This window comes from Hemitrygon akajei, chromosome 4 (genome assembly GCF_048418815.1).
Source record: "Hemitrygon akajei chromosome 4, sHemAka1.3, whole genome shotgun sequence".
Taxonomy (NCBI): Eukaryota; Metazoa; Chordata; class Chondrichthyes; order Myliobatiformes; family Dasyatidae; genus Hemitrygon; species Hemitrygon akajei.
This window is the reverse complement of record NC_133127.1, coordinates 193,597,801-193,624,767: the sequence shown is the minus strand read 5'-3', so window position 1 is coordinate 193,624,767 and position 26,967 is coordinate 193,597,801. Positions and strand designations below refer to the sequence as shown.

Here is a 26,967-nt window from a genome sequence, read left to right as displayed (position 1 = left end):
CTTGGAGAAGGGGCCCAAAACTGGTCACAACACTACAAATGAGACCTCACCAATGCCTTATAAAGCCTCAAAATTACATCCTTGTTTTTATTTTGTATTCTATTTTTATATAGACTGGGTGATCTCACAGTCAGGCAGCTGAAAGGAAATGACAATCACACGTGTGAGAATGCACACGTTCCAGCCAATTGGGATTTATTTTATAAAGGTATTCAACTCTCTTCCTTTTGCTTCAATTTGTCAAGTCTTGAGTGAGATACAGCAATGACAACGCTCCCTGCTTGTCTTCGTCCACACTCAGGGAAAGAAGATTAGTGATTTAGATAGACACTGTTAATGGAGAGGTATTTATTTAATTCCAGGTTATTACTTTGATGGAGTTAGCTTTTAGTTAGTGGCCTGGTTGGCCCAGTATTTATTATTTTCTTTAGTTCTTATCAAAACTCAGTTAACCGTGCATTCACCCATCAGGGTAACATCCACACTAAGCACCAGACTCTAAAACAACGACTTTCCCCAAGAAGTAAGGCCTCCCTCCACCCACTAACCCAGCACCACTGCTTTATAATTTCCTGTCAGACACTCCTGTGCCTAGCATCACTTTATGGATATACAATCAATCTACAGTATGTATATTTGCTATTTTATATATTTATTGTGTTATTTATCTTATTGTGTTTTTTTGTGCTGTATCAGATCCAGAGTAACAATTATTTCACTCTCCTTTACATTGGAAATTACAGGAAACAATCTTGAACCTTGAATCACAAAGAGCAGGGCTCCCTGTGGAACACCAGAGGTCACTGACCAGTGCGATCATGGCTGGTTTGTAAGTGTAGGCTCCTTCATCCGAATTGCCACTTCTATCAGCACTAGCTGGGCAGTGGCTTCACACAGCCTTTATCCCTTGCCGTGTTTGATTGGACCTCTTAAAGATTAGTTCTATGTGTCACGTATATATCAAACATCGAAACTCAGTGAACAGTTCATCCCGTGTCTGTCTCCCGCTGCACGTGGGCCATCACTGAACTTTCGTCGGCTGTGAGGTCAAGGTCATGACTGACTTAACCCCAGGACCTTTCCTCTCGGAATGAATCTCCTCCTGAAGCTGAGGCAACAGGTGGCGAGCTGGGTCAAGTCCAAGTCAAAATAAATCTATTATCCAAGTATATGCATATATTACCACATGTGGATACAGCCCAGTCGATCACAGGCAAAGACCTCCACACCACTAAGCAAATCTGCAAAGAACACTGCCACAGGAAAGCAGCACCCATCATCAAGAACCCCCACCACCCAGCTCGTGCTGTCTTCTTGCCGCTGCCATCAGGCAGGAGGTACAGGAACATTGGTCCCACATCACCAGGTTCAGGAACAATTATTACCCCTCAACCATCAGGCCCCTGAATCAGAGTGGACAACTTCACTCCCGTCAACTCTGAACTGATTTCACAACCTATGGGCTCACTTTCAAGGACTCCTCAACTCATGTTCTCACTATTATTTATCTATTTTTTATATACTTGCACAGATTGTCTTCTTTTGCACATTGGCTGTTAGTGATGAACACTAAGCTGAAATGAATACAGGCTTTCGATTTTGTGTTTTATATTCTGTGTTTCTCGCTCGTTCTTTTTTGTTGCCATTTGCACAATTTGTTTTTGTTTGCACGTGGGGGGTAGGGGTGGTTGATGTTTTTCTTTGAACAGGTTCCATGGTTTTCTTTGATTCGTGGCTGTCTGTGGGGAAGACGAATCTCAGGGTTGTGTAGTGCATACATAATTTGACAATAAATGCCATTTGAATCCTTTGTCAGTCTTTGGTTGGGTGTAGTTTCTCATTGTTTCTATTGTATCTCTTTGTTCTGCAAGAAAATGAATCTCAAGATGGCATATAAATAAGCATGAGAAATTCTGTGGATGCTGGAAATCCAAGGAAACAAACACAAAATGCTGGAAGACTCAGCAGATCAGGCAACATCGTTGGAAAAGAGTAAACAGTTGGCATTTTTGGGCCGAGACCCTTCTTCAGGACTGGAAAGGAAGGGAAAAGCCAGAATAAGAAGGTGGAGGGAGGAGAGGATTGACGAAGGGTCTCGGCCCAAAATGGCAACTGTTTACTCATTTCCATAGATGCTGCCTGGCCTGCTGAGTTACACAATGACATACACATAATTTGATAATAACATTATTTTGAACTTTGAATTATATACCGCTTTGACGTTCATTTTCTTGCAGGCGTTCAGAGTAGAACAATGAAATACAATAGAATTTATGAAAAACCACACAAAAAGACTGACAAATAGCCAATGTGCAAAATAGTCATACTGTGGAGGTAAGACACAAAACACTGGATGAACTTGTGTGTTGCTCTGGATTTTCAGCATCTGCAGAATCTCTTGTGTTGATGATACAGTGGCGGTACCGATCACTGTACAGTGTGAGGCTGCAGGCTAACACTGGCAGGGAACCCAGGACTCACTGAAGAAGATGCAATCACTTCTGTAGTACTGAGCAAAAGTCTTGGACAAGTGTTAAAGCATTCTGTAAAACAAAGATGCTTTCAAAACTAATGAAATGAAAAGTTTCCAAATATTAATCAAATTACAATAAAGAGCATTACACAGTAAAAAAAAATCAAATAGTAATAATTATTACTATTATTATAACTACTTTATTGATCCCCAGTGGGAAATTCTTTCGTTACAGCAGCAACATGTAAAAACACATTTAGCAGTGTGTAGACTTAACTAATTATAAAATATAGAATAATAATATACATAATAATAACTTATTCGGCACAGTATTGTGCTGTAGTTTTTCCATGTTTCTATGTTTAATAATAACTTTCTGATGTGCAATAACAATGTATGAAATAATAAAACAGAGACTATTGTACTATGATGTGTGTTCTCCTGTCACACAGAGATGAACTGTTGTACATGCTTGTTGCATCTGGTAGGAAAGATTTTCTATAACGATCCTTGTGACAGCAGAACTGTATGAGTCTGCTTGAAAGGTCATGGAGAGGATGTGACAGATTGTCCATCATGGATAACAGTTTGTTTAGTGACCTCAAATCAATATTTAGTGTGACCAGCTTTGGCCTTTAAAATTGCATCAATTCTCTGAGGTACCACTGTCGCTCAGTTTTATAAGAAAATCAGCTGGTAGGTCGTGCCAAGCATCTTGGAGAACTTGCCACAGTTCTTCCGCAGACTTTGGCTGTCTCACTTGCTTCTGTCTCTCCAGGTAATTCCAGACAGCCTCGATGATGTTGAGATCAGGGCTCTGTGGATGTCACGAGGTGGGGACAAGGGTGTTGGGAGAGGACCCACACGCAGGACACAAACACGTCTTCCTTAGGTTCAATAAAATAGCGTTTATTACTCGCTACACAGAAAATCAGGAAATCAAGGAGGACAAAGAGGAACACAAACCTCTGACTAGGGGACTAGGGATTTGGATCGCCGCGGACCTGGGACTTGGAAACAGGAATTGGGATCGCTGCGGCCATGACTTGGACAGTGGGAACATGGAGAGCCGCGGACCTTGGACTTGGACAGTGGGACCTTGATTCACCGCCGCTAGACACTTAGACACCATGGATCGCTGCAGCCAGAAACGTGGACACCAAAACACAGGACAAGGAATCTTGACCCAGGACTCCTCCTTCAGATCAGGTATTGAGCCGGAACTCTTTGTCGAGGGGTAGACACAGACAATGGGCAGGAACATCGAGCCGGAACTCCGCCTTCAACTCAGGCACCGAGCCGGGACTCTTCGAGGGGTAGACACGGACAATGGGCATGAACGTCGAGTCAGGACTCCGCCTTCCACTCAGGCACTGAGCCGGGACTCTTCGAGGGGTAGACATGGACAAGGGGCATGAACGTCGAGTCAGGACTCCGCCTGTCTTGTATGAAACCACACCTGATGTGGTAACCGCAGGAAGGTTAAATATCTCAGTCCCAGGTTGAGCATTAGCAATGTCAGACTCCCCGCCGCCAGAGGAATTCTCCTGTTTCTTTGACTTCACCATTGGGGAAGTATTTTCCAGTTTAGTGGAGACCACTGGTGAATAGCTCATGTTTCCTGGTGATCTTGAGTCACTCCTTGCAGCAGAATCTGGGGCACGACCTCTTCGCGCAAGCAACGGCATCGGAAGCCATTCATTACTTGGGGGCAGCCTCTGTTCAATAGGCTCTGCTTCCCCTTCCCTTCGCTGAGGAGCCTGGACTACACTCTGGCGCAGGAAGGCGAATTGCTGGTACTCCGATGTGGGCTGGATGACTCTGGCTTGTCGTAGCGGCGGCGACTTGCGAAGGCTTCTTAACACTCTCGCTAAAGCCAGGGGCTTATAAGCTGCCGGTTCAGGTCGAGGGTAGATTACCTTTATTGCCAAGCTCAAGGGACACGTGAAACGGAATTAGAAGGGAACAAGGAGTCAATGGTCCGGATCGTAACCTAACTAAATTTAAAGGGGAACCGATCAGGACCATGACAGTGGAGGGCATACCATCTGAAACCATGTAAAAAATCCGGGCTGCCAAAGGCTTTTACACTGGACTGGATGTTCTCTGTCAAAGGCAACAGCAGTCACCATCACATTCTATGAACATATTAATCCATATCTGTTCTTTAACCTCAAAATATATTTTTACATAATATTTATTATTTATAATTGTTGAATGTTATTGTTTTTGTTGCATGTTGCACCAACACAGCACAGCAAATTTCTAACACATTTAAGTGTATATGGTGAAGAAAATTGTTCTTGACCTTTGACCCTTGTACAATCAACCTCATCGTGACCCTTACACCTCATTGTCCTGGGGTTGGTCTTGAACTTCTCCAGGGTTGTTGGAGCCACATTCTTCCAGGCAAGGGTAAGGGGTTCCATCATGCTCCTGACTTGAGCTTTGCAAATGGTGGAAAGGTCATGCATTGCAGGCTACCCCCACTCTCTGACCTGCTCTTGAAGCCAGGGTATTTATTTACGCGGCTTGTCTAGTTAAGATTCTGCTCGATGAATCAGAATCAGAATCTGGTTCAGTATCACTGACATATGTCATCCAATTTGTTGTTATGCAGCAACAGTGCAGTGCTATACTAAAAATATACTGTAAGAAATATAGATAGAAAGTTAAATAAGTAATGCAAAAAGAGAACAAAACTAGTGAGGAACTGTTCATGGCTTCATTCTCTGTTTAGAAATCTGATGGTGGAGAGGAAGAAGCTGTTTCTGAAATGTTGAGTGTGTATCTTCAGGGTCCTGAATCTCCTCCCTGATGGTAGCAGTGAGAAGAGGACACCTCATGGGTGGTGGGGGTCGTTAATGATGGATGCCGCCTTTTTGAGGCATCACCTTTGGAAGATGTCCTTGATGGTGGGGAGAGTTGGAGCTGGCTGAGTTTACAATCCTCTGCAGCTTTTTCCAATCCTGTGCAGTGATGCAACCAGTCAGCATGATCTCCACGATAATCTGTTCTTCTTCGGCTGTCCATCAACTTCGATGTTGACTGAGGCCTGGACAAGGTTGTATGGAAGACCGGCAGTTGCCCATGCTGCAAGTCTCCCCTCTCCACGCCACCGATGTTGTCCAAGGGAAGGGCACTAGGCCGATACAGCTTGGCACCAGTGTCATCGCTGAGCAATGTGTGGTTAAGCACTTTGCTCAAGGACACAACATGCTGCCTCAGCTGAGGCTCGAACTAGTGACCTTCAGATCACTAGACCAATGCCTTAGCCACTTGGCTACATAGTCTGCAGAACTTCCAGTAAGATAGTGCCATTAAGTGGCGACTTTTTGCATACAGCTCCAATGGGAATGAACAAATATTACCATCCAGAACTACCACAACTGGAATCTAGTCTCAGCTATGGTTTCTGCAGTAAGCAGCAGCATTTTAAGATGTTTTTAAAAGAATCAACCGATACTCAAAATCAATGAACCTTGGATGGCAGTGCATGCAGTTCCTCTTTAAGAAAACATTCATAATGATCTTTCAAAAATCATTGGACTCGGGCACGGTGCCAGAAGACTGGAAAATTGCAAATGTCACTCCACTCTTTAAGAAGGGAAGAAGGCAGCAGAAAGGAAATTATAGACCAGTTAGCCTGACCTCAGTGGTTGGGAAGATGTTGGAGTCACTCGTTAAGGATCAAGTTATGGAGTACTTAGTGACACAGGACAAAATAAGACAAAGTCAGTGTGGTTTCCTTAATGGAAAATCTTGCCTGACAAAACTGTTGGGATTCTTTGAACAGATTACATGTAGGATAGATAAAGGGGATGTAGTGGATGTTGTATATTTGGACTTTTAGTAGGCCTTTAACAAAGTGTCACACATGAGGCTGCTTACCAAGTTAAGAGCCCATGGTATCACAGGAAAGTTACTGGCATGATTAGAGTATTGGCTGATTAGTAGGAGGCAGCAAGTGGGAACAAAAGAATCCTTTCCTGGTTGCCTTCCAGTGACTAGTGGTGTTCCGCAGGGATTGGTGTTGGGACTGTTCTTTTTACGCTGTATATCAATGATTTAGATGAGGGAACAGAAGGCGTTGTTGCCAAATTTGCAAATGATACAAAGACTGGTGGAGGGGCAGGTAGTGTTGAAGAAACAGGTAGGATGCAGAGGGACTTAAAACAGATGAGGAGAAAGGGCAAGAAAGTGACAGATAAAATACAATGTTGGAAAATGCATGGTCATGCATTTTGGTAAAAGAAATGAATGTGCAGACTACCTTCTAAGCGGGAAGAAAATCCAAAAACCGACTATCATGCAGTGGCACTCACATCTACTGTGATGAAATGCTTCAAGAGGTTAGCCATGGTTAGAATCAACTCAGGTCTGGTTAAGCAAGGACCTGCACCCGTTGCAACATGCCTATCTCCACACAGGCCTATAGCGGATGCAGTCTCACTGGTTCTTGGATCACCTGGACAGTAGCAACACCAATGCAAGCTGCTGTTTACTGACTACGTCTCAGCGTTCCCTCAGTACTAATCAACAAACTCCAAAACCTGGGCCTCTGTACCTCCCCCAAACTCAATTCTTGCTTTTCTCACCAGGAGACCACAGTCAATGCGGATCGGAAATAACATCTCCTTCTCGCTGACAACCAATGGCCCACTGCTCTACTCTTTCTACACCCATGATTGTGTGGCTAGGCACAGCACAAATAGGAGGGAGAATGCAAGTATGGCTGAGTGATGCCATAACAACAACCACTTACTCAACGTCAGCAAGGCCAAGGAGCTGATTATTGAATTCAGGAGGAGGAAACCAAAGGTCCATGAGCCAGACCTCACTGAAGGATTAGAGGTGGAGAGGGTCAGCAACTTTAAATTTCTCAGTGTTGTTACTACAGAGGACCTGTTCTGGGCCAAGTACATAAATGCAATTACGAAGAAAGCACAGCAGCACCTCCACTTCCTTAGAAGTTTGCGAAGTTTCAACATGACATCTAAAACTTTGACAAACTTCTGTAGATGTGTTGCGGAGAGTATATTGACTGGTTGCATCACACCAGTCAACACCAATGCCCTGAACAGAAAATCCAACACAGAGTAGTGGATACGGCCCAGTCTATCACAAGTTAAGCCCTCCCCACTATTGAGCACATCGACACAAAAGCGCTGTGGCAGGAAAGCAGGATCCATCATCAGGGACCCCCTCCACCCAGGCCATGCTCTCTTTTCACTGCTGCCATCAGGAAGAAGGAACAGAAGCCTCAGGATTCACATCACCAGGTTCAGGAACAGTTATTACCCCTCAACTATCAAGCTCTTGAACCAAAGGGGATAACTTCACTTAAGTTCACTTATCCCATCAATGAAATGTCCCCACAACCTATGGACTCACTTTCAAAGACTCTTCATCTCATGTTCTCAATATTTATTTCTTATTTCTTCTTCTTCTTATTATATCTTTCTTTTTGTATTTGTGCAGTTTTTACACACTGGTTGAATGCCCAAGTTGGTGTGGTCTTTCATTGATTCTATTGTGGTTATTATTCTATTATAGATTTATTGAGTATGCCCGCAAGAAAATGAATCACAGGGTTGTATATGGTGACATATATAACTCTGATAATACATTTACTTTGAACTTCGAACACCATCAGTAAATTTGATGGTGACACAATTATTGTTGGGAGAAATTCAGAGACATACAGGAGCTGGTTGAGTGGTGCCCAGCAACAATCTTGCACTCAACGTCACTAAGACCGAGGAAATGACTGTGGAGGTTGAGTGAACACTCAATAGTCCTCATTGAAGAATCAGTAGTGGAAAGGGTCAGCAGTTTCTAGTTCCTGGAGGTCAACATCTGTGAGGATCTATCCTGGGTCCAACATATCAATGCAGTTACAAAGAAGGAATGACAGTGGCTACACTTCATTAGGAACTTGAAGGGTATGGGTATCTCACCAGAGACACTCACAAGTTTCTGCAGAGCACCGTGGAGAGTGTTCTGACTGGTTGCATCACCATCTGGAATGGATGGGCCACTGCATAAGATCAGAAAAAGCTGCAGAAAGTTGTAAGCACCACCACCTCCGCCATGGTCACTAGCCTGCCCAGCATCAAAGTCATCCTCAAAAGGCGATGCCTCTAAAAGGTGGCATCCATCACTAAGGACCCTCACCACCCAGGGCATGCCCTCTTCTCAATGCTACCATCAGGGGGGTACGGGAACCTGAAGACACACACTCAACGTTTCAGGAACAGCTTCTTCCCCTCCTCCATCAGATTTCTGAATGGACATTGAACATATGAATGCTACCCCAGTATTTTTCCCTCTCTTTTTGCACTACTTTAATTAATTTAATTAAATAAGTAATTTATAGTTTTTATTATGTATTGCATTGTACTGCTGCTGTAAAACAGCAAATTTCACGACACAAACCTGATTCTGAAATTTGCTGGAGTCTTTGGTGAAATGCCCAATCTCCTGAAACTCCTAATGAAGTTTATATGACACAGAACCACTGGATGTTAACAGTGAGGAACTCAGTGCAAGCGATGCCAATGAATGTCAAGGGCAGTGAGAGACAACAAGCAAGCTACACGCAGCACGGTGGCAGTCTTGTTCAGCTTGTCGAACCAGAGCATCACAATCAACCAGCTTCAATCCCTGCCTCTGACGCTGTCTGTGTGTGTGCAGTTTGCACCCTCTCCCTGCGACCGTGTGGGTTTCCTCCTACATCCCAAAGACGTCTGGCTTGCCGGGTTAATTGACCACTGTAAATTGCCTCTAATGTGTGGGGAAGTGGTAGATAGCAGGGAGAATAGAGAGTGGTGAGAATAATATGGGATTAGTATGAGTGAGTGGTTTATGGTAAGTGTGGTCTCAGTAAGAGAGAGAGTGAGTGCTTGTTCCGGTAATATGAGATCCTAAGAGAGAGAGAGAATATGTGAGAGAGAGAAAGAAAAGAGAGAGGGAGAGGGAGATAGGGAGAGGGAGATAAAGAGAGAGAAAACATCAGATGGGGGAGAGAATGAGAAAGGGAGAGTGAGAGAGAATGTGTGAGAGAAAGAGAGATAAAACATCAGGTGATGGGAGGGAATGAGAGAGGGAGAGAGAACGAGTGAGAGAAACAGAGAGAGTGTGAGGGAGAGGAAGAGTGAAGAAGGAGAGAGAAGAGGAGGGATTGAGAGAGACAGAAAGAGACCAGGAGATAGAGAAAAAGAGAGAGAGTGACAGGGGGGGGGATTGAGAAAGACAGAGAGAGCGAAAAAGAGAGTGGGGGTAAGTGAGAGAGGGAGAAAGAGAGTGAGAGAGAGAGTGAAGGAGAGAGGGTGGAGGGAGAGAGAAAGAGAGCGGAGAGGGAGGGAGAAAGACAGACAGAGAGAGGAAAGCAAAGACAGGGAGGGTAGGGAGCTGGAACAGGTTATGTAACATGTTTGCAGCATCGCTGATTCAGTGCAATATGAATAAAAGATTTCACCTTTGCTGACAGGAAAAGCCGTTAAAATAGCTGCTGAATCTCTGTGTCCCATCTGGCTCTGGAAAACTCTCTCCCACTTCCATACAGCAACTGCCGACCTCTTCCCCCGTAGCGTGGGAGTCCCTGGAGCCCACTTAGTGCTGGGAGTGGGGGAGGGGTGTCAGGAAGTTGTGGTGGGAGCTTCAGTATACAGTCTGCGAACACTCTCCACAGCAGCAAAGTTCAAAGTAAATTTATTACCGAAGTATGTATATGTCACCAAAATACTACCCTGAAATTCATTTTCTTGCAGGCATTCACAGTAGAACAAAGAAATATGAATATTAATATCCAGCACTGTCTTGTGAGGCGTTTGAACATTTTCCCCGTGACCACGTGAGTTTCCTCCGGGCGCTCTGGTTTCCTCCTACAGTCCAGAGACTACCCGGTTAGTAGGTTAATTGGTTGTTGGAGATTGTCCTGTGATTAGGCTAGGGTTACATCAGGGGTTCGCTGAGTGGCGGGGTGGAGATAGGTCTCTACCAAAGGAGGTGTAAGGTGCTCGTTCCCTCCACTAGCCTGTAGGTCACCCTTGGGCAAGGTGCAGCACCTGCTTCCCCGCCCCCCCCACCCCCGGATCAGGGTCACGGGAAGCCACGGGAGCAGGTGGTGGACGGTCGTATGAGCAGCCGGTCGGTGCAGATCACAAGTCCTGGTTATGTGACCATTGATTAAATCAGGGCATTACTGGGTGGCATGGCTCAAAAGGCTGGAAGTGCTATTCCACATTGTATCTCAATAAATAAAGAAATCGTTCTCAGGTAATAATTGTTCCTGAACCTGGTGGTGTCCTGTATCCTTCCAATGGTCACACACCACCAGGTTCAGGAAGTTATTACCCGACAACCATCGGGCCTTTGAATCAGTGTGGATAATTTCACTCACTTCAACTCTGAACTGATTCCACAACCGAAGGGATTCACTTTCAAGGACTCTCTGACTCATGTCCTCAGCATTATTTATCATCACTTGGTTTTCATTCGCACAGTTTGTCATCTTTTGCACGTTGGTGACATATGAGTACTTTGATTACAAATTCACTTTGAACTTCACCAAGGGTCTCCTGTTGACCAGACACGGAGGGAGCAGATGGAGCTAAAGAGATTGCGGCAGGTTCCGCCCACGGCCTCCCTGTCACATGCGTGCCAATCTGTTCCGAGTCACAGGAGCTAATGCCAGTGTACTGCTGAGCAGCCGGGTGGTCTTCAAGGGGGAGGGGGTGGCGACAGCTGGTGCCAGGAGCAGGCGGGGGAGTGACAGCCGGTGTGTCACCGCACTGAGAGCACAGATGGTGTCCAAGGTACCGGCGACGGGCTCTGGCTCTGCTTAGCAAGGAACCGAAGCAAACATAAACACAGGAAAGTCTGCAGATGCTGGAAACTCAAAGCGGCACACACAAAATGCTGGAGGAACTCAGCAGGCCGGGCAGCATCCACGGAAATGAATGAACAGCCGACGTTTCAAGCTGAGACCCTTCTTCAGGACTGGAGACACCAGAATAAAAAGGTGGGCGGGGGGGAGGGGAAGGAGGTAGGTAGGAAAGAAAGGAATTTGATAGTAGAGGAGAGTGGTCATAGGAGAAAGGGAAGGAGGAGGGGATCCAGGGGCAGGTGGTAGGCATGTAAGATGCCAGACTGGGGAATAGAAGAGGCGGGAGGGGGAAATATTTTTTACTGGAAGAAATTGATATTCATGCCATCAGGTTGGAGATTCCCAGATGGAATATAAAGTGTTGCAACTCCAGCCTGAGTGAGGGTGATCTCATTGTCACACAAGAGGAGGACATGGACTGGCATGTCAGAACTGGAATGGGAATCGTAATTAAAACGTTTGGCCACCGGGAAGTTCCACTTTTGGCAGATGGAGCGGAGGTGCTTGACAAAGTGGTCCTCTAGTTTACGACAAGTCTCACCAGTGTAGAGGAGGCCGCATCGTAAGTGCTGGGCACAACAGCCGACCCCAGCGGATTCGCAGGTGCAGTGTTACCTCACCTGGAAGGAGCGTTTGTGACCCTAAGTGGAGGTGAGGGAGGAGGTGCATGGTCTGGTACAGCACTTTGGCCGCTTACAGTGATAAGTGCCGGGAGGGAGATTAGTGGGGAGGGATGAATGGACAATAGTGACCCCTCTGGAAAGCGGAGGGGGGGGGAAGGTAAAGATATGTTTATGGTAGGAACCCCTTGGAGATGGCGGAAGTCGCGGAGAATGACGCGTTGGATGCGGAAGCTCATCGGCTGGTAGGTGAGGACAAGAGGAACTCTATCCCTGTTAAGGTGGCGGAATGATGATCTGAGCACGGATGTCCAGGTGAGAGCAGCATCAATGGTGGAGGAAGGCAAACCCCGTTGTTTGAAAAAGGAGGATATCTCTGACGTCCTGCAAAGGAAAGCCTCGTCCTGGGAACAGATGTAGTAGAGACAGAGAGACTGAGACAAGGGAAGAGTATTGTTCCAGGAGGCAGTGGGAAGAGTTATTGTCAAGATGCTGACTCTTCCCACCCTGCCTCCTGTAAAAAGGCTATTCCCTTCCCACTGTTACATGGAAACAGAAGCCAACGTTCTGTTCCCCTGTACGAGGACTGACAGATTGGTTTTGTACTACAATACAGCACAGAACAGACCCTTTGGCCCATCGTGTTGGTGGCCATTCTGATGTCTGGTCTGAATCACAACTGAACCTCTTGACCATGTCTGCATACTTTTACGCATTGAGTTGCTGCCACATGATTGGTTGATTATATATTTGCATTAACGAGCAGGTGTACATACGTCTGTTGAACCATGCCTCAAATGCCACTGCCGTCCGTGTCTGCTTTCTTGGGACAAACTCTAAAACCCTAACACAATCCCAGACTCTATTTTTCCTTCAGTAATGTCATTGTGTTTATTTTTATTTTGTCATATTATGTTAAATTAATGTTTGTGCTGCTGCCTCATAAGTAATGTTTATGGCATTTATTCCCTTGGTAATCAACAGTAAACTGTCTGCGTTACTCGCTGTCTCAGCAAAGCAGCCAGCATTATCAAAGACCCCACCCACCCCAGACATTCCCTCTTCTCCCCTCTCCCATAGGGCAGAAGCCTGAAAGCACGTCCCACCAGGCCCAAAGACAGTTTCTACCCATAAGAAATAGGAGCAGAATTAGGCCATTTGGCCTATCAAGTCTGCTCTGCCGTTCCATCATGTCTGATTTGTTAACCCTCTCAACCCCATTCTCCTGTCTTCTTCCCACAACCTTTTGCACCCTGACTAATCAAGAACCTGTCAACCTCTGCTTTAAATATCATCAATGGCCATCTGTGGCAATGAATTCCACAGATTCACTACCCTCTGCCCAAAGCAATTCCTCCTCACCTCTGTTCTAAAGGGGCATCCTATTCTAAGGCTCTGCCATCTGGTCCTAGACTCCCCCACTATAAGAAATATCCTCTCCACTTCACTCTGTCTCCACATTAACCCTTTCATTCCTGGAATCATTCTCATGAATCTCCTCCCCAATGCTAGCACATCTTTTCTTAGATAAGGGGTCAAAATCCTCTCAATATTCCAAGTGTGGTCCAACCAATAGCTTATAAAGCCTCAACATTACATCCTTGCTTTTATATTCTAAACCTCTTGAAGTCAGACAATCAATAATAAACTGCCAAAGACTTTTGCACAGTAATATATTTGTCAATAATTTAGATAACGGAATTGGTGGCTTTGTGGCAAAGTTTATGGATGTTAGCAAGATAAGTGGAGGGGTAGGTAGTTCTGAGGAAGGCATGTGATTGCAGACAAATTGGATGAATGGGCAAAAGAGTGGCAGATGGAATTCAGTGTTGGGAAATGTACGATAGTGCAGGTTGTTATCTAAATGAGGAGAAGTTTCAAACATCAGAGGTGCAGAGGGACTTGGGAGTCCTTGTGCAAGACTCCCAGAGGATAATTTACAGGATGAGTCTGTGGTAAAGAAGGCAAATGCAATGTTGGCATTTATTGTGAGGGGAATAGAATAGCAAGGAGATAATGCTGAGCCTTTATAAGACACTAGTCAAGCCACTCCTGGAGTATTGTCAGTAGTTTTGGGCTCCATATCTCAGAAAGGATGTATTGTCATTGGTGAGAGTCCAGAGGAGGTTCACGAGGATGATTCTGGGAATGAAGGGGTTAACATATGAGGAGCATTTGGCAGCTTTGGGCCTGTACTCACTGGAATTTAGAAGAATGTTGGGGGGATCTCATTGAAACCTACCGAATGTCGAAAGGACTAGATGGGTAGATGTGGAGAGGATGTTTCCTGTGATGGGGGTATTCAGAACTAGAGGGCACAGCCTCAAAATTGAGGGGCGAACCTGTTAGAACAGAGGTAAGGAGGAATTATTTTAGCCAGAGAATAGTAGTCTGTGGAATGCTCTGCCACAGACTGCAGTGGAGGCCAAGTCCGTGCATGTATTTAAGACGGAAGTTGATCATTTCCTGATCGGTCAGGGCATCAAAGGATATGGCAAGAAGGCAGGTGTATGGGGTTGAGTGGGATCCAGGATCAGCCATGATGGAATGACAGAGCAGAGTCTCAATGGGCTGAATGGCCTAATTCTGCTCCTATGTCTTATATATACTGTATGAGCCTAAGATATTTGTACAGCACTGTAGATGCTGCCTGACCTGCTGAGTTCCTCCAGCATTTTGTGTGTGATACCCTCCATAGTTGTCTACAAGTTTCTGCAGCAGGACTCGAACCAATGACCTCCTGACTCATGGGCGGAGCTGGTTCTCTTCTTGTAAAGACCAGTTGTTAGTTTTGATGACTCTGTGCACTGAGTAAACAATAGACCTTGTGGTGCCCAAACTGTGCAGATCAAACCTTCAATTGCAGCGGGAGTTAATTACTGTAATCACCCAAATTCCCAAAAATGACGACAGGCAGTCTGGAACTGGTATGTAACTGTAGCTGGGAGCCGCACGGAGGCCGAGGTGTGTGTCGCGGTACAAAACAAACACTGGCCTTGTCAAAGAGGGGAAGTCGTTGTAATTGCTGGTCTGTTCTGGGCCAACAGACAGCCAGTGGTTACAGTTAGACAGCCCAGCAAATGATGAGGGGGTGGGAGAGAGACAGAGAGAACATGGGGGTGTGAGGGGTACTGAGGTGAAGGAGAGAGAGCAGGAAAGAGAAAGCAGAGGCACAGAGAGAGAAGAGGAGAGAGCGGGAGAGGGAGAGGAAGGGGTGAGAAAGGGAGGGGAAAGGAGAGAAAGAGTGGGGAGAGAAGGGGAGGCAGGAGAGAGAGAGAGGAAAGCCAGAGAGGGAGGGAGAATAGGGGCAGGGAGTGGATAGAAAGAGAAGGGGAGGAGAGAGAATGGGAGATGGGGGCAGAGAGGGTAGAGACAGAGAGTGGAGAGAGGGAAGAGAGGGGGTGGGGAGAGAGGAGAGAGGCAAAGGAGGAGAGTGAGGACATGAGGGAGGAGAGAGGGGGATAAGATTGTGGGAAAAGATGGGGAGAGGAAAAGAGAGAGGGAGAGAGGGGGAGGCAGAGGGAGAGAGAGTGGGAGAGGGAGAGAGAGGGGAGGGAGGGAGAGAGAGGGGGAGAGGGAGAAAGATAGAGAAAGAATGCAAAATTGCTGCTCATTCAAAGTACATACTCCACAGGATACCACACTGACAGGGGGTCAAGAACCTGCCAATCCATCTGTCCCTTCCAATGAAACTGTGTGCTTAAGCTACAAGGTTCTGTTTGCCAGGGTCTCGCTGGCCCGTGTTACGAACTGCCTCCACGAGGAAGCTGACAGCAGATAGGACAAAAGGAATCCTGTCTTTGTCAGGGCAGGGACACATCACCAGCACCGAATACCAGAGGCAACAGATCACCTGACCTGAATGCCCAGCTTCCTGAAAAATCTTTAAGGGAGTGGAGAGAGCGGCGAGGTTTACAGGGGAGTTCCAGAGATTAGGCCAAGTGATGAGTCAAAGACATTCACCAGTGGTAGAAAAATTATGTTCAGGGGTTTGATAAAGCTTTAGTTTGGCTGAATGCCCAACACCTCAAGTTTATTCTTATTGATTCAGGGATACAGCACGGATCAGGCCCTTGCAGCCCACTGAGCTACACTATCAAACAAGCGCCTGGTTAAACCCCCGTCTATCACTGGACAATCTGCAATGACTAGTTAACCAGTACATCTTCGGACTGTGGGAGGACACCAGGGCACCCAGAGGAAACCCGCACACACGGGAAAAAACTTTCTTAGAGGACAGCAGAACTAAACTTGGATCTCTGATGCTCCAAGATATAATAGCATCGTGCTAACAGCTATGCTGCCTTGGTGCCCAGTTGGACTGTACTTGGAGTATTGCCTTTGGTTTTGATCGCCGCATTATAGGAAGCTTTCAAGAGGGTGCAGAGGAGATTTACCACAATGCCGCCTGGATTAGTGAGCATGCCTTAGATAGATAGATAGATAGATAGATACTTTATTCATCCCCATGGGGAAATTCAACTTTTTTCCAATGTCCCATACACTTGTTGTAGCAAAACTAATTACATACAATACTTAACTCAGTAAAAAAAAATATGATATGCATCTAAATCACCATCTCAAAAAGCATTAATAATAGCTTTAAAAAGTTCTTAAGTCCTGGTGGTAGAATTGTAAAGCCTAATGGCATTGGGGAGTATTGACCTCTTCATCCTGTCTGAGGAGCATTGCATCGATAGTAACCTGTCGCTGAAACTGCTTCTCTGTCTCTGGATGGTGCTATGTAGAGGATGTTCAGAGTTATCCATAATTGACCGTAGCCTACTCAGCGCCCTTCGCTCAGCTACCAATGTTAAACTCTCCAGTACTTTGCCCACGACAGAGCCCGCCTTCCTTACCAGCTTATTAAGACGTGAGGCGTCCCTCTTCTTAATGCTTCCTCCCCAACACGCCACCACAAAGAGGGCGCTCTCCACAACTGACCTATAGAACATCTTCAGCATCTCACTACAGACATTGAATGACGCCAACCTTCTTAGGAAGTACATTCGACTCTGTGCCTTCCTGCACAAGGCATCTGTGTTGGCAGTCCAGTCTAGCTTCTCGTCTAACTGTACTCCCAGATACTTGTAGGTCTTAACCTGCTCCACACATTCTCCATTAATGATTACTGGCTCCATATGAGGCCTAGATCTCCTAAAGTCCACCACCATCTCCTTGGTCTTGGTGATATTGAGACGCAGGTAGTTTGAGTTGCACCATATCACAAAGTCCTGTATCAGTTTCCTATACTCCTCCTCCTGTCCATTCCTGACACACCCCACTATGGCCGTGTCATCAGCGAACTTCTGCACATGGCAGGACTCTGAGTTATATTGGAAGTCTGATGTGTACAGGGTGAACAGGACCGGAGAGAGTACGGTTCCCTGCGGCGCCCCTGTGCTGCTGACCACCGTGTCAGACCTACAGTCTCCCAACCGCACATACTGAGGTCTATCTGTCAAGTAGTCCACTATCCAATCCACCATGTGGATTAGTTCAGAAGCGCTATTGCAGGGACCCCCCACCACCCACGTCACATCTCTTCTTGCTTCTGTCAGCGGGTACGGGAGCCCCAGGGCTCACACAACCAGGTTCAAGTACAGTTATTACCCCTCAACAATTAGGCTCCTGAACCAGAGGGATAACTTCACTTGCCCCATCATAGAGATGTGTCCACAACCTATGGACTCATTTTCAAGGACTCTTCATCTCATGTTCTCAATATTTATTGCTTATTTATTATTATTATTATTATTATTATTATTTACTATTTGCACCATTTGTTATCTTTTGCACATTAGTTGTTGGTCCATCCAGTTGGTGTGGGCTTTCGTTGAGTCTATTATGGTTCTTGGATTTACTGAGTATGCCTGCAAGAAAATGAATCTCAAGATTGTGTATGGTGACATATATGAACTTTGATAATAAACTTACTTTGAACTTTGAATTAGGGATTTTCTTTATGAGGCTGCTTGATAGAGAAGAAGACTGCTATGTAGAAGAGATGAGTGGCAGGGTGGAGATATGTCTCTACCAAAGGAGGAGTAAGGAGCTTCTTCCCTCCACTAGCCTGTAGATCACCCTTGGGCAAGGTGTAGCATCTGCTTAGCCCCTCGATTAGGGTCATGTGAAGCCATGAGAGCAGCTGGTGGATGGTCGTATGTGCAGCCGGTGCATATCACAAGTCCCGGTTATATGACACAGACACCAGGCAGACAATCTCTGAAGAGTATTGATAATGGCTGGGGTCACCCGTCCTGTAAAGACACTGCCCAGAAGAAGGCAATGGCAAACCACTCTGTAGAAAATTTGCCAAGAACAATCATGGTCATGGAAAGACCGTGATCGCCCAGAGCATACAACGCGGTGATGATGATGATGTAGGAGAGGAAGGTAGATTGATCTTAGAGTAGCTGAGAAGGTTGGTGCAACGTTGTTGGCTGAAGGGCCTGTTCTGTGCTGCAATGTTCCAAGTTCTATGTTCTCTATGTCCTCACAGCTTCTTCCCCATTGCCAACAGTTCTGGAATCACCTTGGAAAACTACCCCAGTCCATATCTCCCTACCTCTCTCAACTACCACTTATCATTATGTCTATTTTGGTGTGTAAATTATGTATGATTTATGCCAATTTGAGCTTTTGTTAACTAATACTCTGACTCTGTGGTTAAGAAGGCGTACGGTGCATTGGCCTTCATCAATCGTGGGACTGAGTTTAGGAGCAGAGAGGTAATGTTGCAGCTATATAGAACCCTGGTCAGACCCCACTTGGAGTACCATGCTCAGTTCTGGTCGCCTCACTACAGGAAGGATGTGGAAACTATAGAAAGGGTGCAGAGGAGATTTACAAGGATGTTGCCTGGATTGGGGAGCATGCCTTATGAGAATAGATTGAGTGAACTCGGCCTTTTCTCCATGGAGCGACAGAGGATGAAAGGATACCTGACAGAGGTGTATAAGATGATGGGAAGCATTGACATGTGGATAGCCAGCAGCTTTTTCCCAGGGCTGAAATGGCTAGCACAAGAGGGCACAGTTTTAAGGTGCTTGGAAATAGGTACAGAGGAGATGTCAGGCTAATTTTTTACGCAGAGAATGGTGAGTGCATGGAATGAGCTGCTGGCGATGGTGGTGGAGGTGGATATGATAGGGTCTTTTAAGAGACTCCTAGATAGGTACATGGAGCTTAGAAAATAAAGGGCTGTGGGTAACCCATTTCAAAGGTAAGGACATGTTCAGCACAGCTTTGTGGGCTGAAGGGCCTGTGTTGTGCTGTAGGTTTTCTATGTTCTATGTTCTAATGCTTGCTATGTACAGGAAAGAGCACATTTTCATGGCATCTACACCCTATATGACAATAAACTTGAACTAACTTTTCTTAAAAGATTCAGTATATTTATTATAAAAGTTTTTATACATTATACAAACTTGAGATTTGCTTCCTAACAGGTAGCCACAAAATAAAAAAAAACAAAAGACTGTTGAACTCCCAAAAAAATGCAAGCAAATAGAGTTCTGGACTGAAGTCCACAGAGATTCCGTCCCCGGACCCTTGGTTCAGCATAGAGTGGAGCAGCAAGCCGAACCGGTCCACCTCTCACTTCAGAGCCCAACCCCTGACATTTCAATCTGGCCCAGTGCCTAAATCATCATCCGAACATTAGGTTCAGTCACCTCGATGCGCTCTGGGACCTGGACTTGCATGTACCAGACCTTTCCAATTCGGCCCTGCACTTAAATTGATCAAACCTTGGGTCTTCCTCACTCTCAGAGACTCATGTACACCTCATTCGTGACATGTACATCGAAACATACAGTGAAATGCTTTGTTAGCGGCAAACCATAACATCACGGGCGTGCTGGTGGCAGCCCACAAGCGTTGCATAATTCCAGCGCTAACATAACGTGGCCACAACTCAATAACCCCAGCCATACCTCTTCGGAAGTGGGAGGAAACCAAAGCGGCCAGAGGAAACCCACGCGGTCACAGGGAGAATGTACAGACTCCTTACAGACAGCAGTGGGAATTGACCATGATTGTTCTTGGCAAATTTTTCTACAGAAGTGGTTTGCCATTGCCTTCTTCTGGGCGGTGTCTTTACAAGACAGGTGACCCCAGCCATCACCAGTACTTTCAGAGATTGTCTGCCTGGTGTCAGTGGTCACATAACCAGGACTTGTGATTTGCACCAGTTGCTCATACGACCATCCACCACCTGCTCCCATGGCTTCACATGACCCTGATCCGGGGTGAGTGGGGCGGATAAGCAGGCACCACTCCTTGCCCAAGGGTAACCTGCAGGCCAGAGGAGAGAAGGAACACCTTACACTTCCTTTAGTAGAGATGCATCTCCACCCTGCCACCTAGGAATGTTGTAAACATTTAAATAAAGCTGGTGCTCTAATCTTGCAGAGGTGTATCTCTGCCCAATGGTTATCAGAGCTGTCCTTGATCAAATGACTTGGAATTAAACAATGATTTAGCTTAAAATTTAATAAAATTTTATTACATCTTAATTATTATTAAGCTTTACTAAATTATACGTAAATTGTGCATAAGATGATAAGAGGCATAGATTGAATGGACAACCAGAGACTATTTCCCAGGGCAGAAATGACTAATATGAGTCGGCGTAATTTTAAGGTGATTGGAAAGAAGTATAGAGGGGACGTCTGCATTAGGTTTTATACACAGTGAATAGTGGGTGCGTGGAACGCCCTGCCGGGGGGGTGGTGGAGACAGATACGTTAGGAACATTTAAGATAGGTACATGGATGATAGAAAAATGTTGAGCTATGTGGGAGGAAGCAGTGAGACTGATGTTGGACTACGTTAAAGGGTTGGCACAACATTGTGGTCCGAGGCGGCTTTACTGTGCTCTACTGTTCTATGATTTGCAGAGGAATATTGGGGCCCAAGTCCATAGCTCACTCAAAGTGGTCCCACAAATAGATAGAGTGGTAAAGACGGCATATGGCAGGCTTGCTTTCATTGGTTGGAGCGTTGACTATTAGAGTCAGGAAGTCATGTTGCTGCCTTTGGATCACAGCACTTGTAGAATATTGTGCACAGTTCTGGTCATCCCGGGAAGAACGTGGATTCTTGGATTCTTGGAGGGTAGGGGGTGCTAATGCGGTTTATCAGGGTGCTGCCTGGATTAGAAGTTACGTGCCATAGGGAGAGATTGGACAACTTGGGTTGTCTTCTCTGGAGCCTTGGAGACGGAGGCAAGATCTGATAGAGGGTTAGAAGAGGCACAGACCAACAGTTCCAATCATTTTCCCAGCGTAGAAGTGTTTAGAGCTAGACAGCAGGCATTTAAGGTGAAATGGAGAGATTAGCGGGACAAGTTCTTTGCACAGAGAATGGAGGGTGTCTGGAGTTTGCTGCTGGGGAGGTGGTGGAAGTGGTTATGATAGTGGTGTTTAAGAAGCTGTTTAATAGACACATCGATATGCAACCACGGCAGTGTAGTGGTTAGCACCAGTTACAGAGCTAGTGATCACCGATTGGGGTTCGGTTCCCACCAGTGCCTGTAAGGAGTCTGTATGTTCTCCTGAAGACTGCGTGGGTTTCCTCCGGGTGCTCCAGTTCCCTCCATATTCCAAAGATGTACGACTAGCATTAGGATTAGCAAGTTGTGGGCATGCTATGTTGGTGCCAGTAGTGTGGTGACACTTGTGGACTGCCCCACTAGCACAGAGATCACTTATTTGATTTGACTTCTTCACCTGCCTATCGCCTCCCCCTGTGTCCCCTCCTCCTACCCTTTCTCCTTTGGTCCACTCTCTTCTCCTATCAGATTCCTTCCTCTCCAGCCCGATATCTTTCCCACCCACCTGGCTTCACCTATCACCTTCTTCCCCGCCCCTCCACCTTTTTATTCTGGCATCTTCCCCTTTCCTTTTCAGTCCTGAAGAAGGGTCTCAGTCCAAGATATCAACTGTTTATTCCTCTCCGTAGATGCTGCCTGACCTGCTGAGTTCCTCCAGCATTTTGTGCGTTGCTTTGGCTTTCCAGCATCTGCAGAGTTTCTATTGTTTACATTTCACCGTATGTTTCGATGTACATCTGACAAATAAAGCTGAAGTCTTTATCTTCAGTGGAGCGATATGGATCATGTACTTTGGCATCGTGTTCAGCACAGACATAGTGGGCCAAAGGGCCTGTTCCTGTGCTGTACTGCTCTGTGTTCTATGAAGGAGAACGGCGGACCCAGTGTGGGAGGGAGCTAGAGTCCGTACTGGGTTGGGGGCTGGTCATCAGTGCTGCTCGCTCGGTGGAAGACGAGTTGGACTGCATTCACCTGAATTTGCACCAGCGGGAAATGAGGACTGCTGCACCATCAATCTGCAGGTCATAGCACTCAGGGACTTGGGCAATAATTTTGCCACTGCAGTTTTTCTGTTATCATGTATATACTGTATGTGCTGTGTGCTGTGTGAGACTGTTGGTACCGTGTTTTGCACCCCAGACGAACACTTTTCATTTGGCTGTATTCATGTGAATGGTTGAAAAATAATTAAACTTAAACTTGAAACTTGAAAGTGAGGCACTAAATATTTCTTTAATCAATCTTAAACCCAGGCAACGAGATAAATCCACAGTAATCCAATTCACACAGCATTCGGACAGAAGTGTTGCCTGAGGTCACAAGGGATGAAAGGAAGAACAAATAATGGATGAACAAAGGTGAAAAATAATATTAAACACATATTAAAAGAGTGATTATAGACCCGTGAATTATCTCACGAGATAGATTGTGATAATGAAACATCTCTTACAGTGCATGAATACTTGGCACATGGCCTGTTTTCCAACAACAGTGAATTTCTTTCAGAGCTCAGCTGGTATCCATAGACGGTCCTAAGCCCAGCTGTGAAAGGATGACGGCTGGTCATAGGGCTCACTAACCCATCTCGTAGAAATCCAGAGCTACAGAAACGGCAACAGAAGCAAAGACTCATCCCCAGGAGAAGAAGGATACAGCAAGAAGGTGGGCTATGCCTGGGGACAAACTGAAGTACAAGCAAGCTGCTGTCAGCGGCCTATGCCCCAGAAGGGGTGATAGACCTACAAAAGTCAGTCAGTATCCAAAGGGAGAAGGATTTCAAGAAAGGATGAAGAGCCCAGCACCTTGGTAGTGCCTAAGAGGTGCCTCTCTGGGCAGATTTCTGCCTCCTTAAAACTCTTTGACAGCCCCAGAGATGGCTACTCTCAACCACGGTTGCCATAGAAATGAAAAAAGGCGTTGAGATTACTCCACGGGCATTCAGAGAGGCCAATATGCACAGGATCAGAAAAAGCTGTAAAAAGTTATAAACTCAGTCAGCTCCATCACGGGCACTAGTATCCCCAGCATCAAGGACATCTTGAAAAGGCTATGCCTCAAGAAGGTGGCATCCAAACCCCACCACACAGGATGCCCTCTTCTCATTACTAACATCAGGGAGGGGGTACAGGAGCCTGAAGACCCACATTCAAAGATTCAGGAACAGCTTCTTCCCCTCACCATCAGATTTCTGAATGGAAAACGAACCATGCACTCTCCCTCACTGTTCTTACTCTATTTTTGCATTATTTATTATATAGATTTTAAAAATTTATATACTTATATATATTTATTACAGTAACTTATAGTCTTTATATGTATTGCTGCCATAAAAGGACAAATCTCACGACAATCAGTGATATGATTCTGATTCTGACACTCTGGACAGTGGGGGAAACCCAGAACATACGATGTAAACACACACACACGATCTGGAGAGTTAAGGTTTCAAATCAAAAAATGCCAGAAATTTAAAGCAGCACAGGAGCAGTCTTTTCGGCCTACAATGCTGTAAATTCATAACTGAACTAATGGGTGGTGGGGTGGATATAAAAGGACCTTCCTTCCACTAGCCCTCAGGTCACCCTTATGCAAGGCATAGCACCTGCTTAGCCGCCCCCCCCCACCCAGTCAGGGTCATGTGAAGCCATGGGAGCAGGTGGTGGATGGTCGTTTGAGCAGCCGGTGCCTATCACAAGTCCTGGTTATGGACTTCAAGTTGTTTTAACAGGGTGTGCAATTTATTTCTCAATAAAAAGCCCTCAATGCAACTTGAAATTCAGTATTAAACAGTCAATAGGTATTACTGTCGTTTGACAAGGTCCAATGGCATAAAAGATAAAGATTAGCTTTATTTGCTACATGTCCCTCGAAACTTACAGTGAAATGTGTCATTGGTGTCAACGATCATTCCAGTCTGAGGATTGTGCTGGGACAGCCCACAAATGTCGTCATGATTCTGGCACCAATATAACATGCCCACAGTTCACTAACCTTAAGTGTACGTGTTTGGACTGCGGGAGGAAACCAGAGCACCCAGAGGAAACCCACGTGGTCACGGGGAGAACGTACAGGTTCTTTACAAACAGCGGCGGGAATTAAACCCCAATTGCCGGCGCCATAAAGCGTCACACTAACCGGTTAGCCACTGTGCCACACCGTTCAGTGGTTGTAACAGGACATGCAATTTAGTTCTTAATAAAAAGCCCTCAAATCAACTTGAAACTCAGCATTAAACAGACAGTAGCTATTGCTGTCCTGGCCAAAATCCAACAGTAAGAAGTACCTTCAACAGCCAGAGAGGGTAAGTCGAGGCATTTACAGAAGTTTTCCACAAGTAGACCAAAGCCCTCTCCCCGGGACCAACAGCAGTTCAAAGTTCAAAGTAAATTTATTATCAAAATACATACATGTCACCATATACAACCGTGAGATTCATTTTCTTGTAGGCATTCACAGGAAAATAAAGAAATACAATAGAATCAATGAAAATCAAAAGGCATTGACACAGTGTGGTAGTGTATCACATGTACACATACAGACACGTCCAGGAACAGGTTTCAAGTAGCTCTTAATGGATGACCCCCTTTCACTTCTTCCTATCTCTGCTCCCTCTTCCAGTAAATCAACTCCCGACATCTTTTCAAACCCACAATTCAAAACTCTGCATGAACACCAATATTATTCAGTCTTTGCGTGTGTGTGTGTGTGTGTGTGTGTGTGTGTGTGTGAATGTGTGAGTGTGAGCGTGAGTGTGTGTGTGTGTGTGTGTGTGTGTGAGTGTAGGAGTGTGTGTGAGTGTGTGTGTGAGTGTGTGAGAGAGTGTGTGTGTGTGTGAGAGAGTGTGTGTGTGTGTGAGTGTGAGTGTGTGTGTGAGAGAGAGTGTGTGTGTGAGTGTGAGTGTGTGTATGTGTGTGTGTGAGAGAGAGAGTGAGTGTGTGTGTGTGAGTGTGTTTATCAATAAGGGTTTGTATGACAGAGAGAGTGGAGTTTGTGTGAGACTATATGTGTTCGTGTGAGAAGTGTGTGTGCAACAGAGATTATGAGAAAGATTATGAGGGAGAAAGTGTGTTAGAGAGATTGTGTGAGAGACTGTGGATTAGAGAAACTGTGAGAGGGAGAGAGTCTGGTGGAGGGAGATAGGAGATGCCCTCTTCTCATTGCTACCAACAAGGAGGAGGTAAAGGAGCCTGAAGACAAACACTAAACATTTCAGGAACAGCTTCTTCCCCTCTGCCATCTGATTTCTGAATGGACATTGAACCCGTGAACACTACCTCACTACTTCTTTTTCTTTTTGCACTACTTAATTAATCTAACTTTATATACATACACACACACACACACACACATATGATTGTAAATTACAATATATTACAATAAATTACAATATATAATTACACTTCTAACCATAATTTACAATTTTAGTATTATGTATTTCAATGTGCTGCTGCTGCATAACAAATTTCATGACATATGCCAGTGATATTAAACCTGATTCTGATTCTGAATAAGTGTGAGTGAGAGAGACTGACTGTGAGTGAGAGAGTGTGTGTGTGTGCGTGTGAGTGTGTGTGTGAGAGAGAGAGAGAGTGTGTGTGCATCTCACTTCCTCTCTCCATTACCTCTCTCTCTTCCTTTTGTTGCCCTTACACTTGCATGTATGGGCATCTGCTCACCTCCTTTAATAAATCCTTTTGTGACTTGGGCTCTATTTTCTGATGACAAATCTCCTGTACATGTTCTTTACTATATTAAATATTCTGAAATGAACGTTGCTGTTGTACCAGAGGGCATGCATTCAAGATGAGAGGGGTTAATTTCAAAGGAGATGTGAGGGGCAAGTTAATTTACATGGAGGGACGGGTGCCTGGAATGTATCACCAGGGGTGGTGGTAGAAGCAGGTACATTGGAGACTTTTAAGAGACATTTAGATAGGCACATGAACGTGAGGAAAATGGAAGGATATGGACATTGTGTCGGCAGAAGAGATTAGTTTAATTGGCCGTTTGATTACTAATGAATTAGTTCAACTCAACATTGTGGGCCCAATGGTCTATTCCTGTGCTGTGCTGTTCTATGTTCTACGTAGTGAGGAAGTAATCCATAGCAATCCGACTTTAAGTCTCTTCAATTCATTATCCACTCCCTTCCCCCCACAGTGGATTTTATCATCTACTGTCTCCCTGCTGATACAACTTCAATGCTCTCGACTCTGCAAGCACTTTGTGCCTGAGCTCCTTTTAATCTCCTATTTATAGAACTGTCCGTGAGCCTTTAATGATTTATATTCCAGGCCAACAAGCTAAAACGAACAGCCTGGGAACATCACTGTAGCTGGCCCTAATAACAATGTCCATTTACACACTGCTTGATTGCAGTTAACTGTCTCAAAGCCTCTCGGAACAACATTATCCAAACCAACTTAGACACCAATTTACATTTGGCGATATTATAGTAGATTTGTAAAATATGATCATAAAATATACACTTAGTGGCCATTTTATTAGGCACACCTGCACGTTAATGCAAGTATCTAATCAGCCAATCACGTGGCAGTAACTCAATGCATAAAAACATGCAGACACGGTCAAGAGGTTCAGTTGTTGTTCTGATCAAACATCAGACAGGGGAAGAAATGCAATCAAA

General features: G+C 45.3%; 1 protein-coding gene across 4 annotated transcripts in view; it reads right to left on the bottom strand.

The window, feature by feature from the left end:
• The window catches only part of LOC140727066 (glycerophosphodiester phosphodiesterase domain-containing protein 5-like), a 271,585-nt gene that overhangs the window by 99,174 nt on the left and 145,444 nt on the right, over positions 1-26,967 (bottom strand). The gene's annotated exons all lie outside the window — the stretch shown is intronic.